The sequence below is a fragment of the Rhinopithecus roxellana genome, chromosome 14 (assembly GCF_007565055.1).
Source record: "Rhinopithecus roxellana isolate Shanxi Qingling chromosome 14, ASM756505v1, whole genome shotgun sequence".
Lineage (NCBI taxonomy): Eukaryota > Metazoa > Chordata > Mammalia > Primates > Cercopithecidae > Rhinopithecus > Rhinopithecus roxellana.
The window spans coordinates 98790311-98809061 of NC_044562.1; the positions used below are offsets into that span (position 1 = coordinate 98790311).

At 34.4% G+C, this 18751-nt stretch overlaps 1 protein-coding gene across 4 annotated transcripts in view; it reads right to left on the minus strand.

Moving 5' to 3' along the window:
• Positions 1 to 18751, minus strand: part of ERBB4 (erb-b2 receptor tyrosine kinase 4) — a 1183012-nt gene that overhangs the window by 100365 nt on the left and 1063896 nt on the right. The window lies entirely within an intron of this gene.

The following is an 18751-nucleotide window of genomic DNA, read 5'->3' on the forward strand; positions in this document are numbered from 1 at the left end:
AATGAAGAAACTGAAATTCAGGGAGCTAAAGAATTTGCCACTCATAAGGTAACACACCGGGGCTGGAACTTTTTTTTTTCTTTATAGACCAGTATCTACTCTCTGGAAGTATTGCCGTGCTTATGAGCAAAGGGAATATATGATCATGGTTACATACTCCGGGAGTATGTGAGGAGCTACTTCTTAAGTGACTTTGTGTCTCTCTTAATATTCAACATAGTGCCTACAGCACAATAGGACAATATATCTAGGAAACTTTGTTGAATAAACACATCAGAATTTCATTTGTCCTGGAAAATTGAAACTAGATATGATCAATGAAGAAAATCCACCATAGTTTTAGGTTTCTTGTCAAGATGGAGCAACATCTTGATTTACTCTCCCAACTAACATCTAAAAAACAACTTAAAAAACTGGACAGAATATAACAAACAATAGTACTCAAGACATTGAATATCAGGCAATGAAGAAAGCGACCTCTGAGAAATAAGCCACAAGATTGCTCCAGCTTACTGTTTAAGTAAATTTACAGGTCACAGTGCTAGGAGAGGGAATCCAAGTAGAGATAGGCAGTCTCCTGTGTTGAGTAGAAAAAACTGGAATCCCAGAGAAGGCAGAACAACTGGAGTTCACAGGGCAACAGAGACACAGAATGGAGAACTGTATGAGGATAATCCAGAGAAATGCACAGTGTCCCTCTTTGAGGATTCACTAGAATACTGATCAGTACATAGATGTCAAGAAACTATCCAAGCCCAGGTGAAGAATCATCCAAATTTATCATAAGAAAAAGTGCTTGATTTTCACATAAGCCTTAAATAGTCTCTGTTCCCAATAGCCAGAGTAGAAAACTTTACACTTCAGGAATCATCAGTTGAAGAATTAGAAGGGGAAAAATTAGCCTCAGTATTGGGGAAAAATTAACTCTAGACTAAATGCAGTTGTGTTCTGGCCTAACAAAGCTTTTTAAAAAGCAAGATCTGAAAGTTACTTCCCAAGTAACTCAGCATCTCAGAACAAAGCTCAAGAATATTTATGGGAATAAAAATAACCTAACTTTCAACAAGTCAAAATTCATATTAAGGCATCTGATCAGAGATCGAAATGTACACAAAGAAGCAGAAAAATAAAAGCGATACTGAGGATAAAAAATAAATTAATCAGCCTGGGCGTGGTGGCTCACGCCTGTAATCTCAGCACTGTGGGAGGCCAAGACGGGCAGATCACCTGAGATCAGAAGTTCAAGACCAGCCTGAATAACATGGAGAAACCCCGTCTCTACTAAAAATACAAAATTAGCTGGGTGTGGTGGCACATGCCTGTAATCTCAGCTATGTGGGAGGCTGAGGCAGGAGAATCACTTGAACCCGGTAGGCGGAAGTTGTGGTGAGCCAAGGTCACGCCATTGCGCTCCAGCCTGGGCAAGAAGAGTGAAATAAATAAAATCAAATAAAATGAAGACAAAAAAATAAATTAATTAATCAAAACTTACCCAGAAATGATACAAATAATATTTTTAGTAGACAAAGACATTAAAACAATTACTATAATTGTATTTCATATGTTTAAGAAGTAATAGACATAGAAGTTATCAAAAAGACAAAATTTGATCTTCTAGAAATTTTTTAGTGATAAAAATATAACAAATAGCACGATGGTAGATCTATTTCTAGTTACACCAATGATCACATTAAATGATCTAAACACTGGAAAACAAATAGCAAGATGGTAGATCTAAATCTAGTTACATCAATGATCACATTAAATGGTCTAAACACTGATTAAAAGACAGGGATTGTTAGGTTAGATAACACTTCTATATCCTGCCTACCAGAAACCCAATTTAAACATAAAAACACAAATACTTTAAAAGTAAAATGACAGAAAAAATTATAACATGCTAACAATAATAAAAGTAAAATTTAAATGACTACATTAATATGAGACAGAGATTTCAGAGTAAAAAATATTACCATGAATAAAGAGGATAATTTCATAATGATAAAAGTGTCAATTTTTCAAGGATATAACAATCCTAAATATTTATATAAGTAATAACAGACCTTCAAAATATCTAAACCAAAAACGAAAAGAACTACAACGATTATTTTAAATGTAATTATCGTGGGGTATTTCAACATATATCTCTCAATAGTTCACAGAACAAATAGAAAGAAAACCAACACAGATAAAGAACACTTAGACATTATCGATCCATTTGGCCTAGTACCTAGGAAAGGCCTCCTTATGAGTGCATGTATCCTCACAATCTGGACAGTTGAACAGTCCAGCAGTGGCTACCATAAGCTGCTCCAACTGATAAAATCAGAGTTCTCACATATTTAAAAATGTTGACTGAAAGTGAACATAGTCTGAAGCTAAAAGGTAAAACTCAAGGGTGGTCAGCATCCATCAGACCATCCACATGGGCCAGAGTAGTGGAAGGACTATTACACAAAAAGAAAAAGATATAAGGAGAGATAATAATGTGATACTCTGTGGCACTCTAGTTGCTGGTTCTCTTTCTGATAGCTACTTTCAGTTACCTACATTTTGTGTCTTAGTTTTACAAATCTTGACTGACTTTGTGAAACAGCCCAGAATCTGCCTTTGCTTCAGGATGCCAGAGCAACATAGAAAGGCATACATGATGTAAACACAGAGTCAAGATGTATCAGTCTGGTTTCTGAGATCCTGCCTTTCTTATCTGTCATTGAGCTTGTTCATTTATCCTTTTGCTGTCGGAAAAACTATAGACCAGCAGGAGAGTATTCTTACTCTAATAATTCACCCTATTTGGAATCCATTTCTCAAGTTTTTCACTTCTCCTTCTGGCCCAGCTCAAGTTCTGTCTCTTCAAACAAGACTTCCCAGACCAAACCAAATTCTCAGGAATAATTTTCTTCTCTCAAGTCCTGTAAGCCACTATTTTGAAACTTAGCCAATTTTCTCTTTTTGTTATACCCTATCTTATATATATGTCTTGTCTCCTAATTCAGACAGCAAATTCTTTAAAGGGATTAGGCTTTATCTTGAACATAGGGGAACATGTCGCAGCCCAAACTCAGGAAAGTCCTAGAAATAAAAAGTATTACAGAAATCATTAGAGGCTTGTGGATTGATTTAAGGAACTTTGCATTTATAATTTATTTTTTATAAGATAATGTATTCTGATTTCCAACTGGTTTATAAATGAATATCAGTTGTTTTTATATTCATGTTTTCCTGTATCTATATGTAAATATATTCATACACAAGAAGCTTGGCTCTATAGTTACATTTATGACAAGATATTATAACTAAGCATACTACATAATTACTAAAAGTTTACAGCTAATGGCAAAAATTACTTCATCCATCTTGGAACTTTGTATCTGCTGATAACTGTGGATTCAAAGATAAAGAGTACCTTGCTTTGCTTTTCTTTTTTCTTAATTAACACTGCTTGCTCCCTTTTCATTCCCAGGTGCAGAAAAGGAAGTTAATGAATGCTATTAATAAATGAGGAACAATATTAAATATTAATTTTACCACTTTTTTGTCCTCAATAGTGTAGATAAATTTTCCCTAAGGCATTCCTTTTAGTGACCTCACTGTAAATTGATTCTAACACATTTAAAACTAAGTCATGGTAAATATTCTCAGTTGTAAAGCAACCTATGCCCAGAGTTAACCTCAACCAGAATGGAAACGACAGCTGTATAATATCTAAGATGCATTAGTTTTCTATTCAAAATATGAAAATGAGTCTAATGTTAGAGCTGTTTTGCTTTTGATACGTAACAGGTGATGGGTGTAGGTTCGGAGCCTTGGCTTTGATTTTAAACAGATTTTGGGTCAAATCTCATCTTTACTATTTACAATAAACTTCCATGACCCTATGCAAGCTACACTGTCTCTCCAAGCCTCAATCTTACTCCACATTACATCCACATGAAAAATGTGGGTGATGTTAGCACCCAAATCACAGACTTGTGCTGAAGTTTCAATATGTTACAATATGCGAAGTGCTCACTACAAGGTAATTGCTCAATAAAATTCGGATTAAAATATTTTCAGGAAAAATAAGTTTATTCAGGTTGATGAGTAGATTTAGCATGGAGTGTCTTTGTATAGAATATAACAGCTTCATCAGAGAACATATTCTTAAAATAATCTATTTTTCTTTAAAATATGTTTTAAAAAGCTTTATTTTTCTGCTTAAAAGTGGTAGAGTTTTATGTTATCCAACTTTGTGACTATTTATATACTATGTTAACCTCACTGGAATTAAAATAAATAAATAAATAAATTTGATCACTATGTAATTATTTTAATTCCATGATATCAAACTGTTTTGGCCAATTTTTTTAAAAAACTGAATTAACTATTAATAAATACTTTGGCATTATGTAGACATACACTCAAAACACCTCCTTCAGCATTGCAACTTTGTATTTTTAAAAAAATCATTTTCTATTTTATTGTACAAGCCAGAATTTCTGGGAAAGCAGGTGCCCCGTTTTCCAGAAAAATGGCATTGCAATGTTTCCATTAGTCTAAAGCATGGATATCACCCACTGGTAAAGTGATTCAGAAGCTGGATATCATAAAAGGAGGTGGTGCCTTTAAATAACTAGCAAAAAGCCTGGTGGCAAGAGAATATTATGCTATTACTGTAAATTTCACTGACAGTAAAGGGCTGTGGGGGTTATGGAGAAGGAGAGGAGCTACACAATAACCACTGGCCAGAGTAATTAGCTGGTTTAATGAAGAGAGAGGAAAAGTGTGTTGGACACTGAAGGCCTGAACTGTCAGCATTATTGTTCTCCAAGGCTTTGAAAGAACAATGCTCTGCTGAGCCTTCAGTAATCACTATACATGACTACTCATGAACAGAGTAATTAAGAAATGTCAGTGCTTCGCCGGAAAAAAAATTAACACTCATACCACACAGAGTGCTTCCCTGGAAGAACCACATTTTTTTTTTTCTTCTAAAATACTAACAGAGCAGTATTTATGCTTCATGCAGTTAAAAGGAATGAGTTATGAATAACTAAACAAACTGAGCAATGCGATTGTTCCTTCCCCCAGCATATGTACTTCCAATACTCAACGGATTGGCTGGACACATCTGAGCTAGACAGAAACTATCCTGAGCACTGTGTTCAAATTGTCCCACGTTCCCCAGCCTCTAAGCTGCTCTATGTGATATCACCCTATTCTATTTTTGTCTGGTACTTGCCATATCTTACTTATGTATACATTCGTGTATTCCTCACTTCATTAGATCTTTAAGCTTCATGAGGATGGAGATATTGTCCTTCCTGCTCATCATTGTATTGAGTGTCTAAAAGCACATCTGGCAGTGGAAAATGCTGAATAAAGATTTCTTAAAATAATTCAAGATTGGCATTTTATTTAAGAAAGGTATAATGTGAAGCCTCACATATGCTAGTTTCTCAATTAAAAGCAACCAATTTTATTTGAAAATAAAAAGTGTCAGAGTAAGCAAAAAATGAAATGTAAAATATTACAATCTTTTTAAAAGATACACTGAATTTATGGTATAAAACTTACTTGAAAGTTACTGCTAAATGGAAAGTAGTCTAGATAATGATTCAAAATTTCTACAAAAATAGTCTGTCCTCATCTTGCAAACAATAAATTGGCAATTTTTTTCTTGTAGAAGTAAACTATTAAGGAAATGAAATCTCAGACATTGCGGAGCAAAAAGGTGAGAGCACCAGTCCTGTACTAATGAGGCTAATCAAATCAAATACTCTTCTCGCATTCCATTCCAACTTATTTACTCTGCTCTTTGAATTAAGCAGTTTTGTCTATATGGCTAATTGTAGCTTTGATTCTCCAATGTGCTCTCTAATCAGATTGCATTAGAGGTAAATATTTACCTCCCCAAAGTCGAAGAATTCATGGCTAGAAAGAAACAAAAGCTAATCTTTTGAATTTTCCAGGTAGAACATATTTTGATTCAGGAAGGAAATAAGTTGAATTCCAAGAATGAACAAGATATTTTGTCAATTTGAGAGAGCTTTAGATGACACAGAATTGAAAATGATTTCTGAATAGGATTCTTTTCACCACAGCTGACTGCTTATTGTTTCATTAATTCTATAAAAAGAATAAATGGATAATAAAAATGTTTTCTAACTGCAAAAGTTCATTATGCGACTATAAAGCAGTATAATGTAGTGGTAATGAGCTGAATTTTGGGAGCCAGAATATCTGGATTTGAATCCTGGCTCTGTTACTTAATAGGTATATGACTTTAGGCAGCTTCCTCAATTGCAAATTTGGGATAACAGTAATACCAATCTCAAAGTGTTGTTGAGAGAATCATATGAATTAAATGTAAAAATATTTGAACAATACTAAATGCTGGCTATTACTGTTATTATAAAAACATGGTTGTTGGTTGCCTTGTATTGATAGCTATGTTCATTTTCTATTTAGTAGCCATTGTCAAGCAATTTATCAATCTAATGTCAACAATTTAATTATTTAAGTAAAATTATACAAATTATATAAAATTCCTCATTACTTGTAAAATTAAAGGTAAAAGTGAATATGAAGTGATTGATTCATATTTCAACTGCATTCATATGTATATTGTACAACATGACAAATAGCATATGAAAGGAAGCTACACAGTACTAATGTATTCACTCATTCATTCACTTATTCAGCTAATATATTTTGAAGACCAACTCTCCATCACATCAAGGAGATATAAATAGTGATCAAGATATATAAAATCTTGACTTTTAAAAGTTTATACTAAATGAAAAACTCACATAATAAGTGTTACTTAGAAAATAGAAGCTATCTGGCTGCTATAGCTTGAATGTGTCTCCTCTAAAATTTAGGCGTGGCCATTGTGATTGTATTAAGATGTGGAGGCTTCAAGAGGTGATTAGGTCATGATGGGTCCTCCGATGTGAATGGGATGAAGTTCTTTTTTTTTTTTTTTTTTTTTTTGTAGACGTTAAATAGTTTTTATTTGCAACTTTTCATATTTTGAAGTCAACTTTTTTTCTTAGATCCCCAACATTTTCAGAAGACCTTGAGAACTATATAAATCCTAAGCATAGTGAGTGATGGATAAAATGGCCCTGAAATAACAGTGGCAAAAGTGAATTTAAAACAATTTTTTTTATAATTTTTTTTTATTGTTATACTTTAAGTTCTAGGGTACATGTGCATAACGTGCAGGTTTGTTACATATGTATACTTGTGCCATGTTGCTGTGCTGCACCCATCAACTCGTCAGCACCCATCAATTCGTCATTTATATCAGGTATAACTCCCAATGCAATCCCTCCCCCCTCCCCCCTCCCCATGATAGACCCCGATGTGTGATGTTCCCCTTCCCGAGTCCAAGTGATCTCATTGTTCAGTTCCCACTTGGTTTTCTGTTCTTGTGATAGTTTGCTAAGAATGATGGTTTCCAGCTGCATCCATGTCCCTACAAAGGATGCAAACTCATCCTTTTTTATGGCTGCATAGTATTCCATGGTGTATATGTGCCACATTTTCTTAATCCAGTCTGTCACAGATGGACATTTGGGTTGATTCCAAGTCTTTGCTATTGTGAATAGTGCCGCAATAAACATACGTGTGCATGTGTCTTTATAGCACCATGATTTATAATCCTTTGGGTATATACCCAGTAGTGGGATGGCTGGGTCATATGGTACATCTAGATCTAGATCCTTGAGGAATCGCCATACTGTTTTCCATAATGGTTGAACTAGTTTACAGTCCCACCAACAGTGTAAAAGTGTTCCTATTTCTCCACATCCTCTCCAGCACCTGTTGTTTCCTGACTTTTTAATGATTGCCATTCTAACTGGTGTGAGATGGTATCTGATTGTGGTTTTGATTTGCATTTCTCTGATGGCGAGTGATGCTGAGCATTTTTTCATGTGTCTGTTGGCTGTATGAATGTCTTCTTTTGAGAAATGTCTGTTCATATCCTTTGCCCGCTTTTTGATGGGGTTGTTTATTTCTTATAAATTTGTTTGAGTTCTTTGTAGATTCTGGATATTAGCCCTTTGTCAGATGAGTAGATTGCAAAAATTTTCTCCCATTCTGTAGGTTGCCTGTTCACTCTGATGGTAGTATCTTTTGCTGTGCAGAAGCTCTTTAGCTTAATCATATCCCATTTGTCAATTTTGGCTTTTGCTGCCGTTGCTTTTGGTGTTTTAGACATGAAGTCCTTGCCCATGCCTATGTCCTGAATGGTCCTACCTAGGTTTTCTTCTAGGGTTTTTATGGTATTAGGTCTAACATTTAAGTCTCTAATCCATCTTGAATTAATTTTCATATAAGGAGTAAGGAAAGGATCCAGTTTCAGCTTTCTACTTATGGCTAGCCAATTTCCCCAGCACCATTTATTAAATAGGGAATCCTTTCCCCATTTCTTGTTTCTCTCAGGTTTGTCACAGATCAGATGGCTGTAGATGTGTGGTATTATTTCTGAGGACTCTGTTCTGTTCCATTGGTCTATATCTCTGTTTTGGTACCAGTACCATGCTCTTTTGGTTACTGTAGCCTTGTAGTATAGTTTGAAGGTGATGAAGTTCTTATAAAAGTAGCTTCACATAGCATTTGTTTAGTTTGGTCTTCATTGGGTAAAGAGATAAAACATCTTTTCCTAAAATATGCCCATTCTTGGAATTAATATTCTCCTTACATTGCAGTTGACTAATTTTTACTTATCTTTCAGATCCCTTCCCCAGGAAAATTCTTCTGAACTGTATCTATGTATTATATGTATATTCATTCTTTCCATTAGACTCTCTTATGAAGCTCATTATTTCTTTCTTTATAGCATTTAGCCTAAATAAGTTATACATTGAATTTACGCATTTTTTTTCCTTGATAGTCTGTCTTTCCCACTAGACAACAAGCTCCAAGGAAGCAGGGGTGGCTGTTTGTTTCCTCTTGAATGCCAGCAGTTGTCAAGGTATTTCACTAGTAGTAAAAGTTCAATAAATGGATGACTTAATTAAAAGTAGATAGGTAATGAGTTTATATAACTCACCTATTGTAAATCATGAGCAACCTAGAGAAAGACTTTCAGGAGCTATGGAGAGATGAAGTGTTGGGCCTAGGCTGGAGGGTTAACACCAACTCAGGAAAGTAAGTCTCATTGCCTATGGCTTGTGAGATGAAGAAGTATGGGAGAACTAAAAGGAGATATGAAAGTGTGCTGTAGACAAACTGCATTTTCTTTCCCTTATCCCTCTCTTACAGCTTTGCACCCTAATTGGCAGTACAGTTCTATTAAATCCAGTGGGGAAGAAAGAGACATCTTTGATGTTAGTTGTTTGTTCTCAGGAAAACTATTACATAATCACATATGCAAGCATATTAGTGATTGCCTCAGTTGTGTACAGATTTAAGAACATGAAACTGTGTGATGTTTCAGGAATTGTTAATTCAGTATGTGCTGTTGGATAGATGAGACTCCTCATTCTTAAATCTGTATTCACCAGAGACCCTGCTAGTTTTCTAATGCGATGCTATCTATTTCAGGATCTCCTGTGGAATTTATGAAGTCTCTTAATTCATCAGGTGATAATGTTTACATTTCTAGGACACAAAGCATTGACATAAAAGGGAAGATTTATCAAAGACTGATTCTGAAAAACTGATCTTAATGGTTTGGTGGAAATTTATTGCAGGGGATTTTTTCTTTCAAATGGTTTAGCACAAACCAAATTTTAGAAATGTATGAAGTCTCAAAGGGCATTTTATTCAATCATTTTGTTTCATGGATAAAGAAATAAGGTCTAGAGAGATGAATTAACAAAATCAGGGCAGAATCAGGATAGGTATCAATATCTCCTGCCTCAAATTGAGGATTCTTTAATTGGACATTACAATTCATGAACATTACAATTGAACATTACAAATGGACATTACAATTCATTTCAATAATTTTTGAAATATTTATTGAAAATGCCCATGAGTGGTTAATACATTTAATAAATATTTAGGTTATCAATTTATTATATTTTAGAACTCCATTCTCAGTATAAAAATACATATATCATTAAATATTGATTGAACACCTACTATGATAAGGAAACTATGTTGGTTGGGTACTTATGTTATAAATAATAAATTATAAAGTTCTTAGGAATGGTAATTAGAAAGTAAATTAAAAACAAAATTAGAGTCTTTAGAAAGTAAACAGAATTCTCAAATTATTTTGACTTTTTAAAATAAATCATGAATGAGATCAATGGAAACGTTTGAAATGTTAATTGTTTGCAGAAACATGATTCTTGTTGTATTTCCCTGCATCATTTCTGCCTTATTTGGGTCATATATGCAGTAAGAACTTGATAAATATTTAATGGTAATGATAATGTTAGAGCCTGGGGATTCAAGGCTTGAGACAGGGAGAACTACAGACTATTTTTTTACAAATACACTGTTATTGTTGGTACATAGGATCCTCCATTATGTATTCCAGCATGAACATGAAGATGTCCATCACACAGCGGCTAATTCAGGACATACTATATCACAGCAAAGACCTGCAAACTCACCTTAAGAAAAAAAAAAGAATTAAGCAAGTGAGTTTGTTTAAAACTGAATAGGATGTATTCACCTGCTAAAGAGATGTGTCAGTCAGAAGGCTGGACTGCCTTGGGAGCCTGGAACAAAAGTAGAGTTTCAGTGAAAATATTGGCAGTGTCCATCTAAGCACTTTCAGGGTAAGAGGAAGTCTTAGCTAATTAATTTAGTTATTTTGATTTTGGGAGGAGCATTCAGGTTTTGGAGTAATATATAGATGGCAAAGTTCAAATCTTGGCCCTGCCACTTCCAGTAAATTCTTGGACAAAGTACTTCATTTATAAGTTTCATTTTCTGTATCTGTAAGATTAACCTAATAATGCAGTTTATTGTGAGGATTAAATGAGATGATATAATAATCTACCTACCACTGAGGACTTATTATGTGGCTGGCACTATTCCAGGCATTTTGCATAAATACTCTCATTTAATACCGATGAAAAACCTGTAAGGCAGATTCTACAAAAGTAGGTAAAATAATGGTAGGCAAAATAAGTTTGTATCTGCTCAGCAAAAAATAGAAAAAAATAAGCACAACAACAATTAGAAAAAAAAAACAGATTCCAAAGTATATTATGAGACCTTTGAGTCCTCTCTCTTAACCTCCATTCACACTGACAAACCATATCTTGAGTCACAACAACTGATATAAGTAATAGTATAGCAATAATCAGCAACTATTATGGTAATAATAATATTAGAAATAAAAGCAAGCTGTTCTAGTCAGATCCACTGCTGACTCAACGCATCAGCTGGCTTCTTTGGTTCTGATCCTTGCTTCCTAAGGATGATCAAGTTACTAAGTTTGACTTTCCAAATAAATTTATCTCCAGCTAGAGAAATTTCTAATCATGTAGGAACTAGCATTCCAGGTTGCCTGATACTAGGTTTTATAAATTAATAATTGGCATTCAGGTTTTATATATCATTAATGACTTCAATTAATTTAAGTTGGCCCAGAGAGATGGAGTCACTCTTGTGAGGCTAGATTCTGGATAATGAATGGCAAACTATTCCGTAATTTGAGAGGTTATAAACCAGCTTTCCATCGTGGTTGCTTTGAACCCTTTTTTTCCTTCAAATTTCTAGTTGTAGCATTTGAAACTTCCCTTTCAAATATTTATACCATACTTTTCACATTTTTATACATCCAACATGTTTAAAACAAATGACTCATTTATTTTCTTTTCTAGATAGAAAGCTAATTGAGGGCAAAAATGCCCAATTTAATATGTTGAACAGACAAAACAATAAAGTGCCTTCCTTTCACGACCCCATTTGCTTCCTTAACCTGTAATGTTGCAATTAACATCTGGCCTGGCTAAATTTACTACTCACATGTTGGGGAAAAAGGTTCATTATTAAAAATATCTTAAGAAATAATTTTTCTATAGCATACAAAGAAAAAGTTATTTGGAATTTTGAGCAACTAAGACACAATGAATAACCAAACTTAAAATGCAAAAAAAAAAAAAAAAAAAAAAAAAAACAAAAAAAAAAAAACCACCTTTGCACAGCAGTTTATGGTTATGTTATCTTATTCAATTTAAGCTACATAATCATGGAAAGTATATTATAGATGATTTGAAATATATATTATATTTTTTTCATCATTACAACTAAATCTTAAGAAATAATCACTTTTCAGAGAAGTTCTACTTTTCAAAAGCTCAAGATGTTAACTGGCTTAATAAATCAAAAGTATTTCTGGCAATATTACATGTTTCCCTAGCTCCATTGTTTTTCCAAAATATGGTCTTCGAATGGCATCAGTGTCATCTCAGAATCTGATAACAACACAAACTGCCTGGCTTCATCCCAACCTATGATGTTCTGAAAAGGCAGATTTCTGAAAATAAAGACCCTAGTTTATAGCATTTGCTGATTTTCATGATGTAAATACTCCCAACATTGTCCATTTCAGGCTACCCAGCCTTATTTCCCCAACATCGTGTTGCCCAGGCTGGAGTGCAGTGATGCCATCTTGGCTCACTACAACCTCTGCCTCCTGGGTTCAAGCAATTCTCGTGCCTCAGTCTCTCAAGTAGCTGTGACTACAGGCACATGCTAACATGCCCAGCTAATTTTTGTATTTTTAGTATGTTTCACCATATTGGCCGGGATGGTCTCAAACTCCTGACCTCAGGTGATCCGCCTGCCTCGGCCTCCCAAAGTGCTGGGATTATAGGCGTGAGCCACCGCACCCCAACAGACTCCCTGTTTTGAGTACTAGAAATGTTGCTAACAATATCATTAAAATGTATTAGCTCAGCTCTGAAACAAGTAAAAGTGAAGTTCTAAAGCTAAAAAAAATGCCACAGCAGTAAACATGCCCACCAAATAAAAGTTTACTTTTTTAACTAACTTGAAATAATATAAAATGCAGCATTATTATTTTTTGCCTTTGACTTGACCCTGTTTTGATAGTGCATAGCCCGTCTGTAACTCGGTTCTAGGCAACTGCCCCTCTCTCTTTTCTCCTTGATATGTTTTTTGAGGAATCTCTATGTTACAAAGAAGACTTCTCAGAAATAGTTACCTACTTGCCACCTAATGATTCTCTAAAATTTTGAAAGAAGCCTGTATGATTCCCCTTTAAAAGGTGTTTGTTGTGAGTTTTCAATCACTTGTTAGTTTAGATAAGCCTCAATATTTTCAAGTGACAGCTTCAAAGCTGCATGTTATTTAATTGGCTGCTTTCAGAAGGCAGCCGTTCATCTGCCAGTCATCTCATGTACACCAGGATTCACTGTGCACCTCCTTGGGAATTGTTTTAGGAAACATGCCAACATTTATGGTAATCTTCAAAATAAAAGAAAAATATCTCAAAGCATTGGGCTTAGCTGGTTATATAGAATTTTTAAATATCATCTCTCTTTAGAAAACTGAATAATCATATTGACTAGAGTAAATTCTTGAATAAAAGAGAATATCTTAGTACTTGATTTGGGAGATTTAGGCTATGAAATATATTAGCAAAAATGGGAAAAACAGTAGCAAAAAAAAGGATAACCTAAATATCTTGATAGAAACTACACTTATTTGGACAAGGAGTAAGAAGCGCTATGAAATCTGTTCTTGATAAAAAAAGATCATTTAATATAATAAAACATTGAAAATTATACATAAAACAGCAAAATATTTTTAGATTAAATGCTTAAGCCATTGTGCCTGGAAAAATCACATCAAAATAATTGTTAAAGATAGACTGAATATAATAAAAATATTATTTCTTGTAATGACTAATAAATGAGAACATAATAATTAGCCTTTTGTGTAGAATAACTCTTCTATTATGAGAGAGCTGTTAATAATAAATTTGTGTAAGTATATGTAAAACAACTATTTCATTTTTCTCCTATCTGCAACATTGATGCTTTTTCACATATTCATTATTGTGACAACAGGTTGAATTTGCAGTTCACCATCTGTCTAAACAGTATTAACCTTCTTGTAACCTCATAATATCATTGTTACGCCTTATGTGATATTTGAATCTGTCTAATATAACCTAGGAACAAAATACATTTTCCTCTCTACTAGGCACACATCAGTCCATTCCAAAAGCCAATGAAAATAAAGTACCACCCACAGATGGATATTAACATTTAAAATCATTTTCGTTAAAATGGATTAAGCAGTTCTAAAAATAATCAGAGAAAATGAACTAACTTGCAAATAATCTTAGCCAGAACAGATTTTAATTAACATACAGTATTAATAATAATTATTATAAATGTGTATAGCACCTTAAAATTTACAAAGTTATGTTCCCAATCATATCATTTATACCTTAAAGATAAACCTATATAACACGCTAAAAACATAGGGTTGTCCTCTTCTATTTCCATGATCAAAAATAATCTCCATACTGACAAATATATTGGTCCCTTTTAAGTTCTCATCTATTTGACGCATCAACAGCACTGACATAGTTGATCATTCTCTCCTTCTTGAAACATTTTATTTAAATTTAATGTAGCCCAGTTTCCCTCCTACCTTTCAGACAGCTCCTTCTCGGTGTCTTTTGCTGGCTCTTCTTTTTCTCTTTATCATCCTAATTTGGACTTCCTAATTTTGAGTATTTGAACTTTATCTCTTTTTTATGTAGTCCTTCCCTATGTCATTCTATACTGTTTCTAGGTTTTAAGTACCACCTAAATGCCCATGATTCCTAAATGTGTAGTTTCTGTTTGAACCACTCTTATAAATAGACCCCTATATTCAGTTCCCTACATGACATTTTTGTTTGGGCCTCTGATATATTATGTGTCCAAATCTGTGCTCCTAATAATCTCTGCCAAATCAGGCTATGCACCAGTCCTTCAAGTCATAACCACTGATCGGTACATACTTGAAAATTATCTTTCTCTAACATCACATACCTTCTTCTCAAATTTCTCCTCAAAAAAAAAAAAAATCCAAATGATGACTACTTCTTAAGCATCCATAATACTACTACCCTAACACAGGTTACCATATCATCTCTCACCTCAATTATTTGATTACTAGTATTTCTGCCTTAGTTCTACCCTCCTCCCCTATAGTCTAATCTTAATACAGAAGCCAAAGATTTTCTATTAAGATGGTGGCCATGATTATCTTTGGTGAGCCTCCAATATGCCAGAAATATTTCTGCCTCAGGGCCTTTGTTTATACTTGTTTCTTTGGCCTGGGTTATCCTCCAAACAATCATGTGTCTATCTCCCCTACTTTTTCATGCCTTTTCTCAAGTGTTCTCAGTGATGCTATTAGGGCCTGGCAATCTCGCATTATATACACACACACATCCCTGACATTTCATACTCTTTTTTCCTATATGTTTATGGTTTGTCTCCTACCTCAAACATACATAAACTCCAAGAAGGAAGAATGCATTTGTCTACTGTGTACCCCCAATATGTCCCTAGCACCTAGAATAGTCCTGATATAGTAGACAATAAATATTTATTGGATGCACGCATGAGCAGTATTAGACTTACTACTTATATAATATAAACATTGTTACAAAAATGGCAAAATCAAAGTTATAATTAAATATTTGTTTTGACCAATTTCTGGCATGTAGTATTTCCACAACTCAAACTTTGTATTTTAATAATTCTTAAGAAATACAGGTTTTAAACCAAAAAGATGCAAACACAAGTTAAAATAAACATAGATGAGCATATAATAGGGGCAAAGTGTAACATTTTGTACTTGCTTTTACACTCCGTTCCTTTATATTTCTAAGTACTTTCAAAAGTGCAGAATAAACACTGTAGTCCCAGTGCCTCTGACAGTTTCTGACACATGGTAGGCATTCAATATTTGTTGAATTATATATCTACTTGTACTGGCAACCTATAAAAAAATCACTGATAGGCAAATAAGATGTGTGAGGATGAATAAGGGCATCACGTACTTCAACAGAGATGCCCAGGGAAGTGGAGCAAATTATAAAAAAGTTTTCTAAGAGAATAGTACCACACAAAGGAAGCAGGGACATATATTTGGGTGAAGGCAAGAAAAATTGACAGGACTTGCTATAAGTGATTGAATATGACATAGGGAATAAAAGGATGAAGAATAGTTTTTTAATGAAAGGATGAGGCTCTTATGAGAGAGATTATTTCATGGACGGTCCATATATTTGCAAAAGTAAATAAAATATACCTTGCTACCCATAGTATATAAACATCTGGGTCTGAAAGGCAGAATAATGTAAAGTTGCTTAAGTTTTCACATAACATCTATTTTTGTCTAACTAGAAAAGACAGACAGGAGGAAACTTCAAAAGTCTCTACGTTCAAGTTGTTTGGCAGCAAGATGAAACATGTATGATGAAAGAAATAAAATGTGCAAGGTTCTGTCAATAGTTCATCCATGGGTCGCTGCATTGTGTAGTATCACCAAGAGACCTGCATGTTTTTAATAAAGAAGATGCCAGCACCCCATGTGGAGCACTACATGAAACCCTTCTCATTCCCTTAGTGAGAGACTTCCGTGTCTCTCATTGCTTTTTAGTATTCCAAGTCTACAATGGTCTCTCCACAATAAGGTATGTTGACTTCTTGGAACTCAGGAACTTCTATAACTATCAGTGTTCTAATTTGTGCTAAAGTCTTCAGTATGCCCTCTCATTACATAGAATGAGTGTCCTATTCCAGGTATTCAACACCTCTAAAGGATACAGAATTGGAAATATTACACTGGAAGAGTTACTTGTTTATTTCTCTGTCATTAAACTAATTCTTTGTTTGACTTTGGTACATTAAAGTTTTATGTGTATATATATATATATATATATATATATATATATATATATATATAAAACATGAATGTATGCATGTAATATTAATAAATCTTATGAGAACAAGATGCTTATAATTATTTATAAATATTACCACTGCCAATATATTGTACTTATTTCTCATTCATCAAAATTCCAGGCTGTTGTTAAATACACATTATGTTATATAAATGCTTTGCTTTAGGACCATTTTTTCAAACATCATAGAGTAACGATTGACTCCACAGTAAAAATTCCAGATTCTTCATCAAAGAGCTTTTCTCATATTTTCCAAACTTCTCAGCAAGAAACTAAAAACGGGGTCATTCCTACAATAATCCTTTTCATCCAGTCATATTAGCATTACAATTGACAAAGAGGCCATATGCATAGGGCAGTCTTGAAGGCTGAGAGACAGAAGCTAGAGGCTGTGTAACATAAGCTAAAGCAGTACCACCATTAGAAATATAATCAGAAACCATTATTAGTGGCACAATAGTAAGAATGCACCTGCTGACAAGGTATAACTGCTGATGCTTCCTTCAGGGACACAGATGAGGAACAGAAGGGTATTGCCCAACAATGGGTTATAATGAGGCTCCATGGAGACAGTGGCCTCACCTGTTACATTCTCCTGTGTAACTCCAGCACTAGCACAGAGCCTAGTGCTGAGTAAGCATGCAATCAATCTTTGATGAGTTCTGGAATGAATAAGCAAACACACTCATCATTCCTCCTCATACTCATCATTCCTCCCTTTTATTAAACCCTTAATGTGTGCTAGGTTCTGGGCCAGTTGACTTTTATACTTAAACTCCCTTTTTATAGATGTGCTGCCCATTTTAGAGATGAGAAAACTGTGACTCGGGCTCAGTGCCATGGCTCACGCCTATAATCCTAGCACTTTGGGAGGCTGAGGCAGGTGGATCACAAGGTCAGGAGATTGAGACCATCCTGGCCAAATGGCAAAACCCAGTCTCTACTAAAATATAAAAAATTAGCTGGGCATGGTGGTGTGTGCCTGTAGTCCCAGCTACTCGGGAGGCTGAGGCAGGGGAATTGCTTGAACCTGGGAAGCAGAGGTTGCAGTGAGCTGAGATCGCACCACTGCACTCCAGCCTGACAACAGAGAGAGAGTCCGTCTCAGAAAAAAAAAAAAAAAAGAAAGAAAACTGTGATTCACTGATCTGAAATACTGTACACACATACTAAGCAACAGAACTGAGATGAGTTGGTTATTCCACAGATAGAAACAATATATTTGGAGTTGGAGATCACCAAAATGTGTAAGTATAAGGGCAACCTCACTCCATGAGCATCAGAATTTTACCAATAGGGTATTTTGCCTTGCTTTTTCTAGGTAAAGATGCCCCCCAAAAGTTCTATTTCTGAGACTATATAAACTGTTCCCAAACCAAGGTAGTGCAGTTATAAACTTGGTTTTGAGAAAATATTTTTTTTTCTTCAACCTCAACATTTCAAGAAATGTAGGAATATGTGATATTTCTGAAACATAGGCACTGTGACTATCCTGCATGTAGATGACAAGGGAATACTAAAAAAAATGCATAATGATGTACCCTACTAGTGAGTGATGACAATCACTAGCCCCTCTACTTGGACAATGGCGTCTTCATTACATGAAACAACCAAACATATGAAAGTGTGAAGTGAGATTGAGGGAAGTGAAATGGTCTTTGAAAATATTTAGAATTTATTTTCTGTATCTGCTCATGGTACAGTCTGCTCTGACCCTTTCTAAGTTTTATAATGACACAATTATAATTTTATTCATCATTTTGTCCTAATTTATAGCCATTTAAAAGGGTATAATTTAAGCCACATTACTTATTCAAATATTTGACACAATATTTCCACTGGACTATGAAT